General features: G+C 46.3%; 43 pseudogenes; all 43 read left to right on the top strand.

Moving 5' to 3' along the window:
* The first annotated feature begins 81 nt into the window (after window positions 1–81).
* On the top strand, window positions 82–200 carry LOC140292802 (5S ribosomal RNA; annotated as a pseudogene).
* Window positions 201–469: 269 nt separating this feature from the next.
* On the top strand, window positions 470–588 carry LOC140294462 (5S ribosomal RNA; annotated as a pseudogene).
* A 657-nt stretch (window positions 589–1245) lies between these two features.
* On the top strand, window positions 1246–1364 carry LOC140288648 (5S ribosomal RNA; annotated as a pseudogene).
* A 272-nt stretch (window positions 1365–1636) lies between these two features.
* Window positions 1637–1755, top strand: LOC140306839 (5S ribosomal RNA; annotated as a pseudogene).
* Window positions 1756–2027: 272 nt separating this feature from the next.
* Window positions 2028–2146, top strand: LOC140280213 (5S ribosomal RNA; annotated as a pseudogene).
* A 269-nt stretch (window positions 2147–2415) lies between these two features.
* LOC140316152 (5S ribosomal RNA) lies at window positions 2416–2534 on the top strand (annotated as a pseudogene).
* Window positions 2535–2803: 269 nt separating this feature from the next.
* On the top strand, window positions 2804–2922 carry LOC140267317 (5S ribosomal RNA; annotated as a pseudogene).
* A 269-nt stretch (window positions 2923–3191) lies between these two features.
* Window positions 3192–3310, top strand: LOC140279682 (5S ribosomal RNA; annotated as a pseudogene).
* Window positions 3311–3582: 272 nt separating this feature from the next.
* LOC140297233 (5S ribosomal RNA) lies at window positions 3583–3691 on the top strand (annotated as a pseudogene).
* A 269-nt stretch (window positions 3692–3960) lies between these two features.
* LOC140299498 (5S ribosomal RNA) lies at window positions 3961–4079 on the top strand (annotated as a pseudogene).
* A 272-nt stretch (window positions 4080–4351) lies between these two features.
* On the top strand, window positions 4352–4470 carry LOC140297772 (5S ribosomal RNA; annotated as a pseudogene).
* Window positions 4471–4739: 269 nt separating this feature from the next.
* On the top strand, window positions 4740–4858 carry LOC140294646 (5S ribosomal RNA; annotated as a pseudogene).
* A 269-nt stretch (window positions 4859–5127) lies between these two features.
* On the top strand, window positions 5128–5246 carry LOC140294710 (5S ribosomal RNA; annotated as a pseudogene).
* Window positions 5247–5901: 655 nt separating this feature from the next.
* On the top strand, window positions 5902–6020 carry LOC140297168 (5S ribosomal RNA; annotated as a pseudogene).
* A 269-nt stretch (window positions 6021–6289) lies between these two features.
* Window positions 6290–6408, top strand: LOC140300105 (5S ribosomal RNA; annotated as a pseudogene).
* A 272-nt stretch (window positions 6409–6680) lies between these two features.
* LOC140285833 (5S ribosomal RNA) lies at window positions 6681–6799 on the top strand (annotated as a pseudogene).
* A 269-nt stretch (window positions 6800–7068) lies between these two features.
* LOC140285028 (5S ribosomal RNA) lies at window positions 7069–7187 on the top strand (annotated as a pseudogene).
* Window positions 7188–7456: 269 nt separating this feature from the next.
* Window positions 7457–7575, top strand: LOC140301192 (5S ribosomal RNA; annotated as a pseudogene).
* Window positions 7576–7844: 269 nt separating this feature from the next.
* Window positions 7845–7963, top strand: LOC140285022 (5S ribosomal RNA; annotated as a pseudogene).
* Window positions 7964–8232: 269 nt separating this feature from the next.
* On the top strand, window positions 8233–8351 carry LOC140301190 (5S ribosomal RNA; annotated as a pseudogene).
* A 272-nt stretch (window positions 8352–8623) lies between these two features.
* On the top strand, window positions 8624–8742 carry LOC140311616 (5S ribosomal RNA; annotated as a pseudogene).
* Window positions 8743–9011: 269 nt separating this feature from the next.
* Window positions 9012–9130, top strand: LOC140319338 (5S ribosomal RNA; annotated as a pseudogene).
* A 269-nt stretch (window positions 9131–9399) lies between these two features.
* Window positions 9400–9518, top strand: LOC140295415 (5S ribosomal RNA; annotated as a pseudogene).
* A 272-nt stretch (window positions 9519–9790) lies between these two features.
* LOC140308089 (5S ribosomal RNA) lies at window positions 9791–9909 on the top strand (annotated as a pseudogene).
* A 269-nt stretch (window positions 9910–10178) lies between these two features.
* Window positions 10179–10302, top strand: LOC140268438 (5S ribosomal RNA; annotated as a pseudogene).
* Window positions 10303–10571: 269 nt separating this feature from the next.
* On the top strand, window positions 10572–10690 carry LOC140318600 (5S ribosomal RNA; annotated as a pseudogene).
* A 269-nt stretch (window positions 10691–10959) lies between these two features.
* On the top strand, window positions 10960–11078 carry LOC140311614 (5S ribosomal RNA; annotated as a pseudogene).
* A 269-nt stretch (window positions 11079–11347) lies between these two features.
* LOC140319331 (5S ribosomal RNA) lies at window positions 11348–11466 on the top strand (annotated as a pseudogene).
* Window positions 11467–11735: 269 nt separating this feature from the next.
* Window positions 11736–11854, top strand: LOC140295414 (5S ribosomal RNA; annotated as a pseudogene).
* A 272-nt stretch (window positions 11855–12126) lies between these two features.
* On the top strand, window positions 12127–12245 carry LOC140308078 (5S ribosomal RNA; annotated as a pseudogene).
* A 269-nt stretch (window positions 12246–12514) lies between these two features.
* LOC140268434 (5S ribosomal RNA) lies at window positions 12515–12638 on the top strand (annotated as a pseudogene).
* A 269-nt stretch (window positions 12639–12907) lies between these two features.
* Window positions 12908–13026, top strand: LOC140318593 (5S ribosomal RNA; annotated as a pseudogene).
* Window positions 13027–13295: 269 nt separating this feature from the next.
* Window positions 13296–13414, top strand: LOC140311612 (5S ribosomal RNA; annotated as a pseudogene).
* A 269-nt stretch (window positions 13415–13683) lies between these two features.
* LOC140319324 (5S ribosomal RNA) lies at window positions 13684–13802 on the top strand (annotated as a pseudogene).
* A 269-nt stretch (window positions 13803–14071) lies between these two features.
* On the top strand, window positions 14072–14190 carry LOC140295413 (5S ribosomal RNA; annotated as a pseudogene).
* Window positions 14191–14462: 272 nt separating this feature from the next.
* On the top strand, window positions 14463–14581 carry LOC140308056 (5S ribosomal RNA; annotated as a pseudogene).
* A 269-nt stretch (window positions 14582–14850) lies between these two features.
* On the top strand, window positions 14851–14974 carry LOC140291062 (5S ribosomal RNA; annotated as a pseudogene).
* Window positions 14975–15243: 269 nt separating this feature from the next.
* Window positions 15244–15362, top strand: LOC140318587 (5S ribosomal RNA; annotated as a pseudogene).
* A 269-nt stretch (window positions 15363–15631) lies between these two features.
* LOC140318580 (5S ribosomal RNA) lies at window positions 15632–15750 on the top strand (annotated as a pseudogene).
* Window positions 15751–16019: 269 nt separating this feature from the next.
* Window positions 16020–16138, top strand: LOC140313040 (5S ribosomal RNA; annotated as a pseudogene).
* Window positions 16139–16410: 272 nt separating this feature from the next.
* On the top strand, window positions 16411–16529 carry LOC140284511 (5S ribosomal RNA; annotated as a pseudogene).
* Window positions 16530–16798: 269 nt separating this feature from the next.
* LOC140299408 (5S ribosomal RNA) lies at window positions 16799–16917 on the top strand (annotated as a pseudogene).
* Window positions 16918–17189: 272 nt separating this feature from the next.
* LOC140293974 (5S ribosomal RNA) lies at window positions 17190–17308 on the top strand (annotated as a pseudogene).
* The last annotated feature ends 75 nt before the right edge of the window (window positions 17309–17383 follow it).

Raw genomic sequence — 17383 nt, 5'->3', positions numbered from 1 at the left:
TTTCTCGGCAATTATCTGGTTACATAGAGGAACTGTATTATTCCAGTACCTATATAATGCACATTTGTCACAGACATTGTTGCTTACGGACACACCACCCTGAACATGCCCGACCTCGTCTGATCTTGGAAGCCAAGCAGGGTTGGGCCTTGTTAGTACTTGAATGGGAGACAGCTTGGGAATACCAGGTGCTGTAAGCTTTTTCTCTTCTCTCAACCACCTGCATGTCTTTTGTTGCAACGTCTGATCACCCTGTGACACATGAGGAAGTTGGTCATCTTCAGCTGCTGCTGCTTTGTTGGCAGACACAAAGTGATCTTAGAGTCTCATTTTCAGCTGGAGAAAATTATCACGTCAGGGAACAAGATGTGCCCACTACATATCAGCCTTTCTCGGCAATTATCTTGTTACATAGAAGAACCATATGATTCCATTGCCTATATAATGCACATTTGTCACAGAGATTGTTGCTTACGGCCAAACCACCCTGAATATGTCTGACCTCGTCTGCTCACAGAAGCCAAGGAGGGTTGGGCCTGGTTAGTACTTGCATGAGAGACCGCTTGGGAATACCAGGTGCTGTAAGCTTCTTCTCTTCTCTCTACCACCTGCATGTCTTTTGTTGCAACGTCTGATCACCCTGTGACACATGAGGAAGTTGGTCATCTTCAGCTGCTGCTGCTTTGTTGGCAGACACAAAGTGATCTGAGAGTCTCATTTTCAGCTGGAGAGAATTATCACGTCAGGGAAGAAGATGTGCCCACTACATATCAGCCTTTCTCGGCAATTATCTGGTTACATAGAGGAAGTGTATGATTCCATTGCCTATATAATGCACATTTGTCACAGAGATTGTTACTTACGGACAAACCACCCTGAATATGTCTGACCTTGTCTGATCTCGGAAGCCAAGGAGGGCTGGTTCTGGTTAGTACTTTGATGGGACACCGCTTGGGAATACCAGGTGCTGTAAGCTTTTTCTCTTCTCTCTACCACCTACATGTCTTTTGTTGCAATGTCTGATCGCCCTGTGACACATGAGGAAGTTGGTCATCTTCAGCTGCTGCTGCTTTGTTGGCAGACATGAAGTGATCTGAGAGTCTCAGTTTCAGTTGCAGAGAATGATCACATCAGAGAAGATGATTTACCCGCTACACATCAGCTTTTCTCGGCAATTATCTGGTTGCATAGAGGAACCGTATGATTCCAGTACCTATATAATGCACATTTGTCAGAGACATTGCTGCTTACGGCCACACCACCCGGAACATGCCTGACCTAGTCTGATCTCGGAAGCCAAGCAGGGTTGGGCCTGGTTAGTACTTGGATGGGAGACCACTTAGGGATACCAGGTGCTGTAAGCTTCTTCTCTACTCTCTACCACCTTCATGTCTTTTGTGGCAACGTCTGATCCTCCTGTGACACATGAGGAAGTTGGTAATCTTCAGCTGCTGCTGCTTCTTTGTTGGCAGACACGAAGTGATCTGAGAGTCTCAATTTCAGCTGCAGAGAATAATCACATCAGGGAAGAAGATGTGCCCAGTACACATCAGCCTTTCTCTGAAATTAACTGGTTGCATAGAGGAACCGTATGATTCCAGTACCTATATAATGCACATTTGTCAGAGACATTGTTGCTTACGGCCACACCACCCTGAACATGCCCGACCTCGTCTGATCTCGGAAGCCAAGGAGGGTTGGGCCTGGTTAGTACTTGGATGGAAGACCTCTTGGGAATACCAGGTGCTTTAAGCTTTTTCTCTTCTCTCTACCACCTGCATGTCTTTTGTTGCAACGTCTGATCACCCTATGACACATGAGGAAGTTGGTCATCTTCAGCAGCTGCTGCTGCTTTGTTGGCTGACACGAAGTGATCTGAGAGTCTCATTTTCAGCTGGAGAGAATAATCACGTCAGGGAAGAAGATGTGCCCACTATTTATCAGCCTTTCTCGGCAATTATCTGGTTATATAGAGGAAACGTATGATTCCAGTACCTATACAATTTACATTTGTCACAGACATTGTTGCTTACGGCCACACCACCCTGAATATGCCCGACCTTGTCTGATCTCGGAAGCCAAGCAGGGTTGTGCCTGGTTAGTACTTGGATGGGAGACCGCTTGGGATTATCAGGTGCTGTAAGCTTTTTCTCTTCTCTCAACCACCTGCATGTCTTTTGTTGCAACGTCTGATCACCCTGTGACACATGAGGAAGTTGGTCATCTTCATTTTCTGCTGCTTTGTTGGCAGACACGAAGTGATCTTAGAGTCTCAGTTTCAGCTGGAGAAAATTATCACGTCAGGGAACAAGATGTGCCCACTACATATCAGCCTTTCTTGGCAATTATATGGTTGCATAGAGGAACCGTATGATTCCAGTACCTATATAATGCACATTTGTCACAGACATTGTTACTTACGGCCACACAACCCTGAATATGCCCAACCTCGTCTGATCTTGGAAGCCAAGCAGGGTTGGTCCTGGTTAGTACTTGGATGGGAGACCGCTTGGGAATACCAGGTGCTGTAAGCTTTTTCTCTTCTCTCAACCACCTTCATGTCTTTTGTTGCAACGTCTGATCACCCTGTGACACATGAGGAAGTTGGTCATCTTCAGCTGCTGCTGCTTTGTTGGCAGACACGAAGTGATCTTAGAGTCTCATTTTCAGCTGGAGAAAATTATCACGTCAGGGAACAAGATGTGCCCACTATATATCAGCCTTTTTCGGCAATTATCTTGTTACATAGAGGAACCATATGATTCCATTGCCTATATAATGCACATTTGTCACAGAGATTGTTGCTTACGGCCAAACCACCCTGAATATGTCTGACCTCGTCTGATCTCAGAAGCCAAGGAGGGTTGGGCCTGGTTAGTACTTTGATGAGAGACCGCTTGGGAATACCAGGTGCTGTAAGCTTTTTCTCTTCTCTCTACCACCTGCATGTCTTTTGTTGCAACGTCTGATCGCCCTGTGACACATGAGGAAGTTGGTTATCTTCAGCTGCTGCTGCTTTGTTGGCAGACATGAAGTGATCTGAGAGTCTCAGTTTCAGTTGCAGAGAATGATCACATCAGAGAAGATGATTTACCCGCTACACATCAGCCTTTCTCGGCAATTATCTGGTTGCATAGAAGAACCGTATGATTCCAGTACCTATATAATGCACATTTGTCAGAGACATTGCTGCTTACGGCCACACCACCCGGAACATGCCTGACCTCGTCTGATCTCGGAAGCCAAGCAGGGTTGGGCCTGGTTAGTACTTGGATGGGAGACCACTTGGGAATACCATGTGCTTTAAGCTTCTTCTCTACTCTCTACCACCTTCATGTCTTTTGTGGCAACGTCTGATCCTCCTGTGACACATGAGGAAGTTGGTCATCTTCAGCTGCTGCTGCTTCTTTGTTGGCAGACACGAAGTGATCTGAGAGTCTCAATTTCAGCTGCAGAGAATAATCACATCAGGGAAGAAGATGTGCCCACTACAAGTCAGCCTTTCTCGGCAATTATCTGGTTACATAGAGGAACTGTATGATTCCAGTACCTATATAATGCACATTTGTCACAGATATTGTTGCTTACGGCCACACCACCCTGAATAAGCCTGATCTTGGAAGTCAAGCAGGTTTGGGCCTGGTTAGTACTTGAATGGGAGACAGCTTGGGAATACCAGGTGCTGTAAGCTTTTTCTCTTCTCTCAACCACCTGCATGTCTTTTGTTGCAACGTCTGACCACCCTGTGACACATGAGGAAGTTGGTCATCTTCAGCTGCTGCTGCTTTGTTGGCAGACATGAAGTGATCTGAGAGTCTCAGTTTCAGTTGCAGAGAATAATCACATCAGAGAAGATGATTTACCCGCTACACATCAGCCTTTCTCGGCAATTATCTGGTTGCATAGAGGAACCGTATGATTCCAGTACCTATATAATGCACATTTGTCAGAGACATTGCTGCTTACGGCCACACCACCCGGAACATGCCTGACCTCGTCTGATCTTGGAAGCCAAGCAGGGTTGGGCCTGGTTAGTACTTGGATGGGAGACCACTTGGGAATACCAGGTGCTGTAAGCTTCTTCTCTACTCTCTACCACCTTCATGTCTTATGTGGCAACGTCTGATCCTCCTGTGACACATGAGGAAGTTGGTCATCTTCAGCTGCTGCTGCTTCTTTGTTGGCAGACACGAAGTGATCTGAGAGTCTCAGTTTCAGCTGCAGAGAATAATCACATCAGGGAAGAAGATGTGCCCACTACAAGTCAGCCTTTCTCAGCAATTATCTGGTTACATAGAGGAAGTGTATGATTCCAGTACCTATATAATGCACATTTGTCACAGATATTGTTGCTTACGGCCACACCACCCTGAATAAGCCCGACCTCGTCTGATCTTGGAAGTCAAGCAGGTTTGGGCCTGGTTAGTACTTGGATGGGAGACTGCTTGGGAATACCAGGTGCTGTAAGCTTTTTCTCTTCTCTCTACCACCTGCATGTCTTTTGTTGCAACGTCTGATCACCCTGTGACACATGAGGAAGTTGGTCATCTTCAGCTGCTGCTGCTTTGTTGGCAGACACAAAGTGATCTGAGAGTCTCATTTTCAGCTGCAGAGAATAATCACGTCAGGGAAGAAGATGTGCCCAGTACACATCAGCCTTTCTCGGAAATTAACTGGTTGCATAGAGGAACCGTATGATTCCAGTACCTATATAATGCACATTTGTCAGAGACATTGTTGCTTACGGCCACACCACCCTGAACATGCCCGACCTTGTCTGATCTCGGAAGCCAAGGAGGGTTGGTTCTGGTTAGTACTTGGATGGAAGACCTCTTGGGAATACCAGGTGCTTTAAGCTTTTTCTCTTCTCTCTACCACCTGCATGTCTTTTGTTGCAACGTCTGATCACCCTGTGACACATGAGGAAGTTGGTCATCTTCAGCTGCTGCTGCTTTGTTGGAAGACACGAAGTGATCTGAGAGTCTCAGTTTCAGCTGAAGAGAATAATCACGTCAGGGAAGAAGATGTGCCCACTACACATCAGCCTTTCTCAGCAATTATCTGGTTACATAGAGGAACCGTATGATTCCTGTACTAATATAATGCACTTTTGTCAGACACATTGTTGCTTACGGCCACACCACCCTGAACATACCCGCCCTCGTCTGATCTCGGAAGCCAAGCAGCGTTGAGCCTGCTTAGTACTTGGATGGGAGACTGCTTGGGAATACCAGGTGCTGTAATCGTTTTCTCTTCTCTCTACAACCTGCATGTCTTTTGTTGCAACATCTGATCACCCTGTGACACATGAGGAAGTTGGTCATCTTCAGCTGCTCCTGCTTTGTTGGCTGACACAAAGTGATCTGAGAGTCTCAGTTTCAGTTGCAGAGAATGATCACATCAGAGAAGATGATTTGCCCGCTACACATCAGCCTTTCTCGGCAATTATCTGGTTGCATAGAGGAACCGTATGATTCCAGTACCTATATAATGCACATTTTCAGAGACATTGTTGCTTACGGCCACACCACCCTGAATAAGCCAGACCTCGTCTGATCTCGGACACCAAGAAGGTTGTACCTGGTTAGTACTTGGATGGGAGACAGCTTGGGAATACCAGGTGCTGTAAGCTTTTTCTCTTCTCTCTACCACCTGCATGTCTTTTGTTGCAACGTCTGATCACCCTGTGACACGTGAAGAAGTTGGTCATCTTCAGCTGCTGCTGCTTTGTTGATAGACACAAGGTGATCTGAGAGTCTCAGTTTCAGCTGAAGAGAATAATCACATCAAGGAGGAAGATGAACCCACTACAAGTCAGCCTTTTTCGGCAATTATCTGGTTACACAGAGGAAGTGTATGATTCCAGTACCTATATAATGCACATTTGTCACCGATATAGTTGCTTACGGCCACACCACCCTGAATAAGCCCGACCTCGTCTGATCTCAGAAGCCAAGCAGGGTTGCGCCTGGTTAGTGCTTGAATAGTAGACCGCTTGGGAATACCAGGTGCCTTAAGCTTTTTATCTTCTCTCTACCACCTGCATGTCTTTTGTTGCAACGTCTGATCACCCTGTGACACATGAGGAAGTTGGTCATCTTCAGCTTCTGCTGCTTTGTTGGCAGACACGAAGTGATCTGAGAGTCTCAGTTTCAGCTGAAGAGAATGATCACATCAGAGAAGATGATATGCCCGCTACACATCAGCCTTTCTCGGCAATTATCTGGTTGCATAGAGGAACCGTATGATTCCAGTACCTATATAATGCACATTTGTCAGAGACATTGTTGCTTACGGCCACACCACCCTGAACATGCCCGACCTCGTCTGATCTCGGAAGCCAAGCAGGGTTGAGCCTGCTTAGTACTTGGATGGGAGACTGCTTGGGAATACCAGGTGCTGTAAGCTTCTTCTCTTCTCTCTACCACCTGCATGTCTTTTCTTGCAACGTCTGATCATCCTGTGACACATGAGGAAGTTGGTCATCTTCAGCAGCTGCTGCTTCTTTGTTGGCAGACACGAAGTGATCTGAGAGTCTCAGTTTCAGCTGCAGAGAATAATCACATCAGGGAAGAAGATGTGCCCACTACAAGTCAGCCTTTCTCTGCAATTATCTGGTTACATAGAAGAAGTGTATGATTCCAGTACCTATATAATGCACATTTGTCACAGCTATTGTTGCTTACGGCCGCACCACCCTGAATATGCCCGACCTCATCTGATCTTGGAAGCCAAGGAGGGTTGGGCGTGGTTAGTACTTGGATGGAAGACCTCTTGGGAATACCAGGTGCTGTAAGCTTTTTCTCTTCTCTCTACCACCTGCATGTCTTTTGTTGCAACGTCTGATCACCCTGTGACACATGAGGAAGTTGGTCATCTTCAGCTGCTGCTGCTTTGTTGGCTGACACGAAGTGATCTGAGAGTCTCAGTTTCAGTTGCAGAGAATGATCACATCAGAGAAGATGATATGCCCGCTACACATCAGCCTTTCTCTGCAATTATCTGGGTGCATAGAGGAACCGTATGATTCCAGTACCTATATAATGCACATTTGTCAGAGACATTGTTGTTTACGGCCACACAACCCTGAACATGCCCGACCTCGTCTGATCTCGGAAGCCAAGCAGGGTTGGGCCTGGTTTGTACTTGGATGGAAGACCTCTTCGGAATACCAGGTGTTGTAAGCTTTTTCTCTTCTCTCTACCACCTGCATGTCTTTTGTTGCAATGTCTGATCACCCTGTGACACATGAGGAAGTTGGTCATCTTCAGCTTCTGCTGCTTTGTTGGCAGACACAAAGTGATCTGAGAGTCTCAGTTTCAGCTCGAGAGAATAATCACGTCAGGGAAGAAGATGTGCCCACTACTTATCAGCCTTTCTCGGCAATTATCTGGTTGCATAGAGGAACCGTATGATTCCAGTACCTATATAATGCACATTTGTCAGAGACATTGTTGCTTACGGCCACACCACCCTGAACATGCCCGACCTCGTCTGATCTCGGAAGCCAAGCAGGGTTGAGCCTGCTTAGTACTTGGATGGGAGACTACTTGGGAATACCAGGTGCTGTAAGCTTTTTCTCTTCTCTCTACCACCTGCATGTCTTTTGTTGCAACGTCTGATCACCCTGTGACACATGAGGAAGTTGGTCATCTTCAGCTGCTGCTGCTTTGTTGGCTGACACGAAGTGATCTGAGAGTCTCAGTTTCAGTTGCAGAGAATGATCACATCAGAGAAGATGATATGCCCGCTACACATCAGCCTTTCTCTGCAATTATCTGGGTGCATAGAGGAACCGTATGATTCCAGTACCTATATAATGCACATTTGTCAGAGACATTGTTGTTTACGGCCACACAACCCTGAACATGCCCGACCTCGTCTGATCTCGGAAGCCAAGCAGGGTTGGGCCTGGTTTGTACTTGGATGGAAGACCTCTTCGGAATACCAGGTGTTGTAAGCTTTTTCTCTTCTCTCTACCACCTGCATGTCTTTTGTTGCAATGTCTGATCACCCTGTGACACATGAGGAAGTTGGTCATCTTCAGCTTCTGCTGCTTTGTTGGCAGACACAAAGTGATCTGAGAGTCTCAGTTTCAGCTCGAGAGAATAATCACGTCAGGGAAGAAGATGTGCCCACTACTTATCAGCCTTTCTCGGCAATTATCTGGTTGCATAGAGGAACCGTATGATTCCAGTACCTATATAATGCACATTTGTCAGAGACATTGTTGCTTACGGCCACACCACCCTGAACATGCCCGACCTCGTCTGATCTCGGAAGCCAAGCAGGGTTGAGCCTGCTTAGTACTTGGATGGGAGACTACTTGGGAATACCAGGTGCTGTAAGCTTCTTCTCTTCTCTCTACCACCTGCATGTCTTTTGTTGCAACGTCTGATCATCCTGTGACACATGAGGAAGTTGGTCATCTTCAGCAGCTGCTGCTTCTTTGTTGTTAGACACGAAGTGATCTGAGAGTCTCAGTTTCAGCTGCAGAGAATAATCACATCAGGGAAGAAGATGTGCCCACTACAAGTCAGCCTTTCTCTGCAATTATCTGGTTACATAGAAGAAGTGTATGATTCCAGTACCTATATAATGCACATTTGTCACAGCTATTGTTGCTTACGGCCGCACCACCCTGAATATGCCCGACCTCGTCTGATCTTGGAAGCCAAGGAGGGTTGGGCCTGGTTAGTACTTGGATGGAAGACCTCTTGGGAATACCAGGTGCTGTAAGCTTTTTCTCTTCTCTCTACCACCTGCATGTCTTTTGTTGCAACGTCTGATCACCCTGTGACACATGAGGAAGTTGGTCATCTTCAGCTTCTGCTGCTTTGTTGGCAGACACGAAGTGATCTGAGAGTCTCAGTTTCAGCTGCAGAGAATGATCACATCAGGGAAGAAGATGTGCCCATAACAAGTGAGCCTTTCTCGGAAATTATCTGGTTACATAGAGGAAGTGTATGATTCCAGTACTTATATAATGCACATTTGTCACAGAAATTGTTCCTTACGGCCACACCACCCTGAATATGCCCGACCTCGTCTGATCTCGGAAGATAAGGAGGGTTGGGCCTGGTTAGTACTTCAATGGGAGACTGCTTGGGAATACCAGGTGCTGTAAGCGTTTTCTCTTCTCTCTACAACCTGCATGTCTTTTGTTGCAACGTCTGATCACCCTGTGACACATGAGGAAGTTGGTCATCTTCAGCTGCTGCTGCTTTGTTGGAAGACACGAAGTGATCTGAGAGTCTCAGTTTCAGCTGAAGAGAATAATCACGTCAGGGAAGAAGATGTGCCCACTACACATCAGCCTTTCTCAGCAATTATCTGGTTACATAGAGGAACCGTATGATTCCTGTACTTATATAATGCACATTTGTCACAGACATTGTTGCTTACGGCCACACCACCCTCAATATGCCTGACCTCGTCTGATCTCGGAAGCCAAGCAGGGTTGGTTCTGGTTAGTACTTGGGTGGGAGACCGCTTGAAAATACCATTTGCTGTAAGCTTTTTCTCTTCTCTCTACAACCTGCATGTCTTTTGTTGCAACGTCTGATCACCCTCTGACACGTGAGGAAGTTGATCATCTTCAGCTGCTGCTGCTGCTTTGTTGGCAGACATGAAGTGATCTGAGAGTCTCAGTTTCAGCTCCAGAGAATAATCACATCAGGGAAGAAGATGTGCCCACTAAGAGTCAGCCTTTCTCGGCAATTATCTGGTTACATAGAGGAAGTGTATGATTCCAGTACCTATATAATACACATTTGTACCAGATATTTTTGCTTACAGCCACACCACCCTGAATAAGCTCGACCTCGTCTGATCTCGGAAGCCAAGCAGGGTTGGGCCTGGTTAGTTCTTGAATGGGAGACCGCTTGCGAATACCAGGTGCTGTAAGCTTTTTCTCTTCTCTCTACAACCTGCATGTCTTTTGTTGCAATGTCTGATCACCCTGTGACACATGAGGAAGTTGGTCATCTTCAGCTTCTGCTGCTTTGTTGGCAGACACGAAGTGATCTGAGAGTCTCAGTTTCAGCTGAAGAGAATGATCACATCAAGAAGGAAGATGTGCCCACTAAGAGTCAGCCTTTCTCGGCAATTATCTGGTTACATAGAGGAAGTGTATGATTCCAGTACCTATATAATACACATTTGTCACAGAGATTGTCGCTTACGGCCACACCACCCTGAATATAATATGCCCGACCTCGTCTGATCTCGGAAGCCAAGCAGGGTTGTGCCTGGTTAGTACTTGGGTGGGAGACTGCTTGGGAATACCAGGTGCTGTAAGCTTTTTCTCTTCTCTCTACCACCTGCATGTCTTTTGTTGTAACATCTGATCACCCTGTGACACATGAGGAAGTTGGTCATCTTCAGCTGCTGCTGCTTTGTTGGCAGACACAAAGTGATCTGAGAGTCTCAGTTTCAGCTGCAGAGAATAATCACATCAGGGAAGAAGATATGCCCACTACACATCAGCCTTTCTCGGCAATTATCTGGTTACATAGAGGAACTGTATGATTCCAGTACCTATATAATGCACATTTGTCAAAGACTTTGTTGCTTACGGCCACACCACCCTGAACATATCCGACCTTGTCCGATCTCGGAAGCCAAGCACGGTTGGGCCTGGTTAGTACTTGGATGGGAGACTGCTTTGGAATACCAGGTGCTGTAAGCTTTTTCTCTTCTCTCTACCACCTGCATGTCTTTTGTTGTAACATCTGATCACCCTGTGACACATGAGGAAGTTGGTCATCTTCAGCTGCTGCTGCTTTGTTGGCAGACACAAAGTGATCTGAGAGTCTCAGTTTCAGCTGCAGAGAATAATCACATCAGGGAAGAAGATGTGCCCACTACACATCAGCCTTTCTCGGCAATTCTCTGGTTACATAGAGGAACTGTATGATTCCAGTACCTATATAATGCACATTTGTCACAGCTATTGTTGCTTACGGCCGCACCACCCTGAATATGCCCGACCTCGTCTGATCTTGGAAGCCAAGGAGGGTTGGGCCTGGTTAGTACTTGGATGGAAGACCTCTTGGGAATACCAGGTGCTGTAAGCTTTTTCTCTTCTCTCTACCACCTGCATGTCTTTTGTTGCAACGTCTGATCACCCTGTGACACATGAGGAAGTTGGTCATCTTCAGCTTCTGCTGCTTTGTTGGCAGACACGAAGTGATCTGAGAGTCTCAGTTTCAGCTGCAGAGAATGATCACATCAGGGAAGAAGATGTGCCCATAACAAGTGAGCCTTTCTCGGAAATTATCTGGTTACATAGAGGAAGTGTATGATTCCACTACTTATATAATGCACATTTGTCACAGAAATTGTTCCTTACGGCCACACCACCCTGAATATGCCCGACCTCGTCTGATCTCGGAAGATAAGGAGGGTTGGGCCTGGTTAGTACTTCAATGGGAGACTGCTTGGGAATACCAGGTGCTGTAAGCGTTTTCTCTTCTCTCTACAACCTGCATGTCTTTTGTTGCAACGTCTGATCACCCTGTGACACATGAGGAAGTTGGTCATCTTCAGCTGCTGCTGCTTTGTTGGAAGACACGAAGTGATCTGAGAGTCTCAGTTTCAGCTGAAGAGAATAATCACGTCAGGGAAGAAGATGTGCCCACTACACATCAGCCTTTCTCAGCAATTATCTGGTTACATAGAGGAACCGTATGATTCCTGTACTTATATAATGCACATTTGTCACAGACATTGTTGCTTACGGCCACACCACCCTCAATATGCCTGACCTCGTCTGATCTCGGAAGCCAAGCAGGGTTGGTTCTGGTTAGTACTTGGGTGGGAGACCGCTTGAAAATACCATTTGCTGTAAGCTTTTTCTCTTCTCTCTACAACCTGCATGTCTTTTGTTGCAACGTCTGATCACCCTCTGACACATGAGGAAGTTGATCATCTTCAGCTGCTGCTGCTGCTTTGTTGGCAGACATGAAGTGATCTGAGAGTCTCAGTTTCAGCTCCAGAGAATAATCACATCAGGGAAGAAGATGTGCCCACTAAGAGTCAGCCTTTCTCGGCAATTATCTGGTTACATAGAGGAAGTGTATGATTCCAGTACCTATATAATACACATTTGTACCAGATATTGTTGCTTACAGCCACACCACCCTGAATAAGCTCGACCTCGTCTGATCTCGGAAGCCAAGCAGGGTTGGGCCTGGTTAGTTCTTGAATGGGAGACCGCTTGCGAATACCAGGTGCTGTAAGCTTTTTCTCTTCTCTCTACAACCTGCATGTCTTTTGTTGCAATGTCTGATCACCCTGTGACACATGAGGAAGTTGGTCATCTTCAGCTTCTGCTGCTTTGTTGGCAGACACGAAGTGATCTGAGAGTCTCAGTTTCAGCTGAAGAGAATGATCACATCAAGAAGGAAGATGTGCCCACTAAGAGTCAGCCTTTCTCGGCAATTATCTGGTTACATAGAGGAAGTGTATGATTCCAGTACCTATATAATACACATTTGTCACAGAGATTGTCGCTTACGGCCACACCACCCTGAATATAATATGCCCGACCTCGTCTGATCTCGGAAGCCAAGCAGGGTTGTGCCTGGTTAGTACTTGGGTGGGAGACTGCTTGGGAATACCAGGTGCTGTAAGCTTTTTCTCTTCTCTCTACCACCTGCATGTCTTTTGTTGTAACATCTGATCACCCTGTGACACATGAGGAAGTTGGTCATCTTCAGCTGCTGCTGCTTTGTTGGCAGACACAAAGTGATCTGAGAGTCTCAGTTTCAGCTGCAGAGAATAATCACATCAGGGAAGAAGATATGCCCACTACACATCAGCCTTTCTCGGCAATTATCTGGTTACATAGAGGAACTGTATGATTCCAGTACCTATATAATGCACATTTGTCACAGACTTTGTTGCTTACGGCCACACCACCCTGAACATATCCGACCTTGTCCGATCTCGGAAGCCAAGCACGGTTGGGCCTGGTTAGTACTTGGATGGGAGACTGCTTTGGAATACCAGGTGCTGTAAGCTTTTTCTCTTCTCTCTACCACCTGCATGTCTTTTGTTGTAACATCTGATCACCCTGTGACACATGAGGAAGTTGGTCATCTTCAGCTGCTGCTGCTTTGTTGGCAGACACAAAGTGATCTGAGAGTCTCAGTTTCAGCTGCAGAGAATAATCACATCAGGGAAGAAGATGTGCCCACTACACATCAGCCTTTCTCGGCAATTCTCTGGTTACATAGAGGAACTGTATGATTCCAGTACCTATATAATGCACATTTGTCACAGCTATTGTTGCTTACGGCCGCACCACCCTGAATATGCCCGACCTCGTCTGATCTTGGAAGCCAAGGAGGGTTGGGCCTGGTTAGTACTTGGATGGAAGACCTCTTGGGAATACCAGGTGCTGTAAGCTTTTTCTCTTCTCTCTACCACCTGCATGTCTTTTGTTGCAACGTCTGATCACCCTGTGACACATGAGGAAGTTGGTCATCTTCAGCTTCTGCTGCTTTGTTGGCAGACACGAAGTGATCTGAGAGTCTCAGTTTCAGCTGCAGAGAATGATCACATCAGGGAAGAAGATGTGCCCATAACAAGTGAGCCTTTCTCGGAAATTATCTGGTTACATAGAGGAAGTGTATGATTCCACTACTTATATAATGCACATTTGTCACAGAAATTGTTCCTTACGGCCACACCACCCTGAATATGCCCGACCTCGTCTGATCTCGGAAGATAAGGAGGGTTGGGCCTGGTTAGTACTTCAATGGGAGACTGCTTGGGAATACCAGGTGCTGTAAGCGTTTTCTCTTCTCTCTACAACCTGCATGTCTTTTGTTGCAACGTCTGATCACCCTGTGACACATGAGGAAGTTGGTCATCTTCAGCTGCTGCTGCTTTGTTGGAAGACACGAAGTGATCTGAGAGTCTCAGTTTCAGCTGAAGAGAATAATCACGTCAGGGAAGAAGATGTGCCCACTACACATCAGCCTTTCTCAGCAATTATCTGGTTACATAGAGGAACCGTATGATTCCTGTACTTATATAATGCACATTTGTCACAGACATTGTTGCTTACGGCCACACCACCCTCAATATGCCTGACCTCGTCTGATCTCGGAAGCCAAGCAGGGTTGGTTCTGGTTAGTACTTGGGTGGGAGACCGCTTGAAAATACCATTTGCTGTAAGCTTTTTCTCTTCTCTCTACAACCTGCATGTCTTTTGTTGCAACGTCTGATCACCCTCTGACACATGAGGAAGTTGATCATCTTCAGCTGCTGCTGCTGCTTTGTTGGCAGACATGAAGTGATCTGAGAGTCTCAGTTTCAGCTCCAGAGAATAATCACATCAGGGAAGAAGATGTGCCCACTAAGAGTCAGCCTTTCTCGGCAATTATCTGGTTACATAGAGGAAGTGTATGATTCCAGTACCTATATAATACACATTTGTACCAGATATTGTTGCTTACAGCCACACCACCCTGAATAAGCTCGACCTCGTCTGATCTCGGAAGCCAAGCAGGGTTGGGCCTGGTTAGTTCTTGAATGGGAGACCGCTTGCGAATACCAGGTGCTGTAAGCTTTTTCTCTTCTCTCTACAACCTGCATGTCTTTTGTTGCAATGTCTGATCACCCTGTGACACATGAGGAAGTTGGTCATCTTCAGCTTCTGCTGCTTTGTTGGCAGACACGAAGTGATCTGAGAGTCTCAGTTTCAGCTGAAGAGAATGATCACATCAAGAAGGAAGATGTGCCCACTAAGAGTCAGCCTTTCTCGGCAATTATCTGGTTACATAGAGGAAGTGTATGATTCCAGTACCTATATAATACACATTTGTCACAGAGATTGTCGCTTACCGCCACACCACCCTGAATATAATATGCCCGACCTCGTCTGATCTCGGAAGCCAAGCAGGGTTGTGCCTGGTTAGTACTTGGGTGGGAGACTGCTTGGGAATACCAGGTGCTGTAAGCTTTTTCTCTTCTCTCTACCACCTGCATGTCTTTTGTTGTAACATCTGATCACCCTGTGACACATGAGGAAGTTGGTCATCTTCAGCTGCTGCTGCTTTGTTGGCAGACACAAAGTGATCTGAGAGTCTCAGTTTCAGCTGCAGAGAATAATCACATCAGGGAAGAAGATATGCCCACTACACATCAGCCTTTCTCGGCAATTATCTGGTTACATAGAGGAACTGTATGATTCCAGTACCTATATAATGCACATTTGTCAAAGACTTTGTTGCTTACGGCCACACCACCCTGAACATATCCGACCTTGTCCGATCTCGGAAGCCAAGCACGGTTGGGCCTGGTTAGTACTTGGATGGGAGACTGCTTTGGAATACCAGGTGCTGTAAGCTTTTTCTCTTCTCTCTACCACCTGCATGTCTTTTGTTGTAACATCTGATCACCCTGTGACACATGAGGAAGTTGGTCATCTTCAGCTGCTGCTGCTTTGTTGGCAGACACAAAGTGATCTGAGAGTCTCAGTTTCAGCTGCAGAGAATAATCACATCAGGGAAGAATATATGCCCACTACACATCAGCCTTTCTCGGCAATTCTCTGGTTACATAGAGGAACTGTATGATTCCAGTACCTATATAATGCACATTTGTCAAAGACTTTGTTGCTTACGGCCACACCACCCTGAACATATCCGACCTTGTCCGATCTCGGAAGCCAAGCACGGTTGGGCCTGGTTAGTACTTGGATGGGAGACTGCTTTGGAATACCAGGTGCTGTAAGCTTTTTCTCTTCTCTCGACCACCTGCATGTCTTTTGTTGCAAAGTCTGATCACCCTGTGACACATGAGGAAGTTGGTCATCTTCAGCTGCTGCTGCTTTGTTGGCAGACACGAAGTGATCTGAGAGTCTCAGTTTCAGCTGCAGAGACTTATCACATCAGGGAAGAAGATGTGCCCACTAAGAGTCAGCCTTTCTCTGCAATTATCTGGTTACATAGAGGAACTGTATGATTCCAGTACCTATATAATGCACATTTGTCACAGTTATGGTTGCTTACGGCCACACCACCCTGAATATGCCCGACCTCATCTGATCTCGGAAGCCAAGCAGGTTTGGACCTGGTTAGTACTTGAATGGGAGACAGCTTGGGAATACCAGGTGCTGTAAGCTTTTTCTCTTCTCTCTACCACCTGCATGTCTTTTGTTGAAACGTCTGATCACCCTGTGACACATGAGGAAGTTGGTCATCTTCAGCAGCTGCTGCTGCTTTGTTGGCAGACACGAAGTGATCTGAGAGTCTCAGTTTCAGTTGCAGATAATGATCACATCAGAGAAGATGATGTGCCCACTACAAGTTAGCCTTTCTCGGCAATTATCTGGTTACATAGAGGAACTGTATTATTCCAGTACCTATATAATGCACATTTGTCACAGACATTGTTGCTTACGGCCACACCACCCTGAACATGCCCGACCTCGTCTGATCTTGGAAGCCAAGCAGGGTTGGGCCTTGTTAGTACTTGAATGGGAGACAGCTTGGGAATACCAGGTGCTGTAAGCTTTTTCTCTTCTCTCAACCACCTGCATGTCTTTTGTTGCAACGTCTGATCACCCTGTGACACATGAGGAAGTTGGTCATCTTCAGCTGCTGCTGCTTTGTTGGCAGACATGAAGTGATCTGAGAGTCTCAGTTTCAGTTGCAGAGAATGATCACATCAGAGAAGATGATTTACCCGCTACACATCAGCCTTTCTCGGCAATTATCTGGTTGCATAGAGGAACCGTATGATTCCAGTACCTATATAATGCACATTTGTCAGAGACATTGCTGCTTACGGCCACACCACCCGGAACATGCCTGACCTCATCTGATCTCGGAAGCCAAGCAGGGTTGGGCCTGGTTAGTACTTGGATGGGAGACCACTTGGGAATACCAGGTGATGTAAGCTTCTTCTCTACTCTCTACCACCTTCATGTCTTTTGTGGCAACGTCTGATCCTCCTGTGACACATGAGGAAGTTGGTCATCTTCAGCTGCTGCTGCTTCTTTGTTGGCAGACACGAAGTGATCTGAGAGTCTCAATTTCAGCTGCAGAGAATGATCACATCAGGGAAGAAGATGTGCCCACTACAAGTCAGCCTTTCTCGGCAATTATCTGGTTACGTAGAGGAAGTGTATGATTCCAGTACCTATATAATGCACATTTGTCACATATATTGTTGCTTACGGCCACACCACCCTGAATAAGCCAGACTTCGTCTGATCTTGGAAGTCAAGCAGGTTTGGGCCTGGTTAGTACTTGGATGGGAGACCGCTTGGGATTATCAGGTGCTGTAAGCTTTTTCTCTTCTCTCAACCACCTGCATGTCTTTTGTTGCAACGTCTGATCACCCTGTGACACATGAGGAAGTTGGT

The sequence above is a fragment of the Leuresthes tenuis genome, unplaced genomic scaffold (assembly GCF_036924035.1).
Source record: "Leuresthes tenuis unplaced genomic scaffold, fLeuTen1.0.hap1 SCAF_1, whole genome shotgun sequence".
Classification (NCBI taxonomy): domain Eukaryota; kingdom Metazoa; phylum Chordata; class Actinopteri; order Atheriniformes; family Atherinopsidae; genus Leuresthes; species Leuresthes tenuis.
The sequence above is the reverse complement of the archived record's forward strand: the minus strand, read 5'-3'. Positions and strand labels throughout refer to the sequence as shown.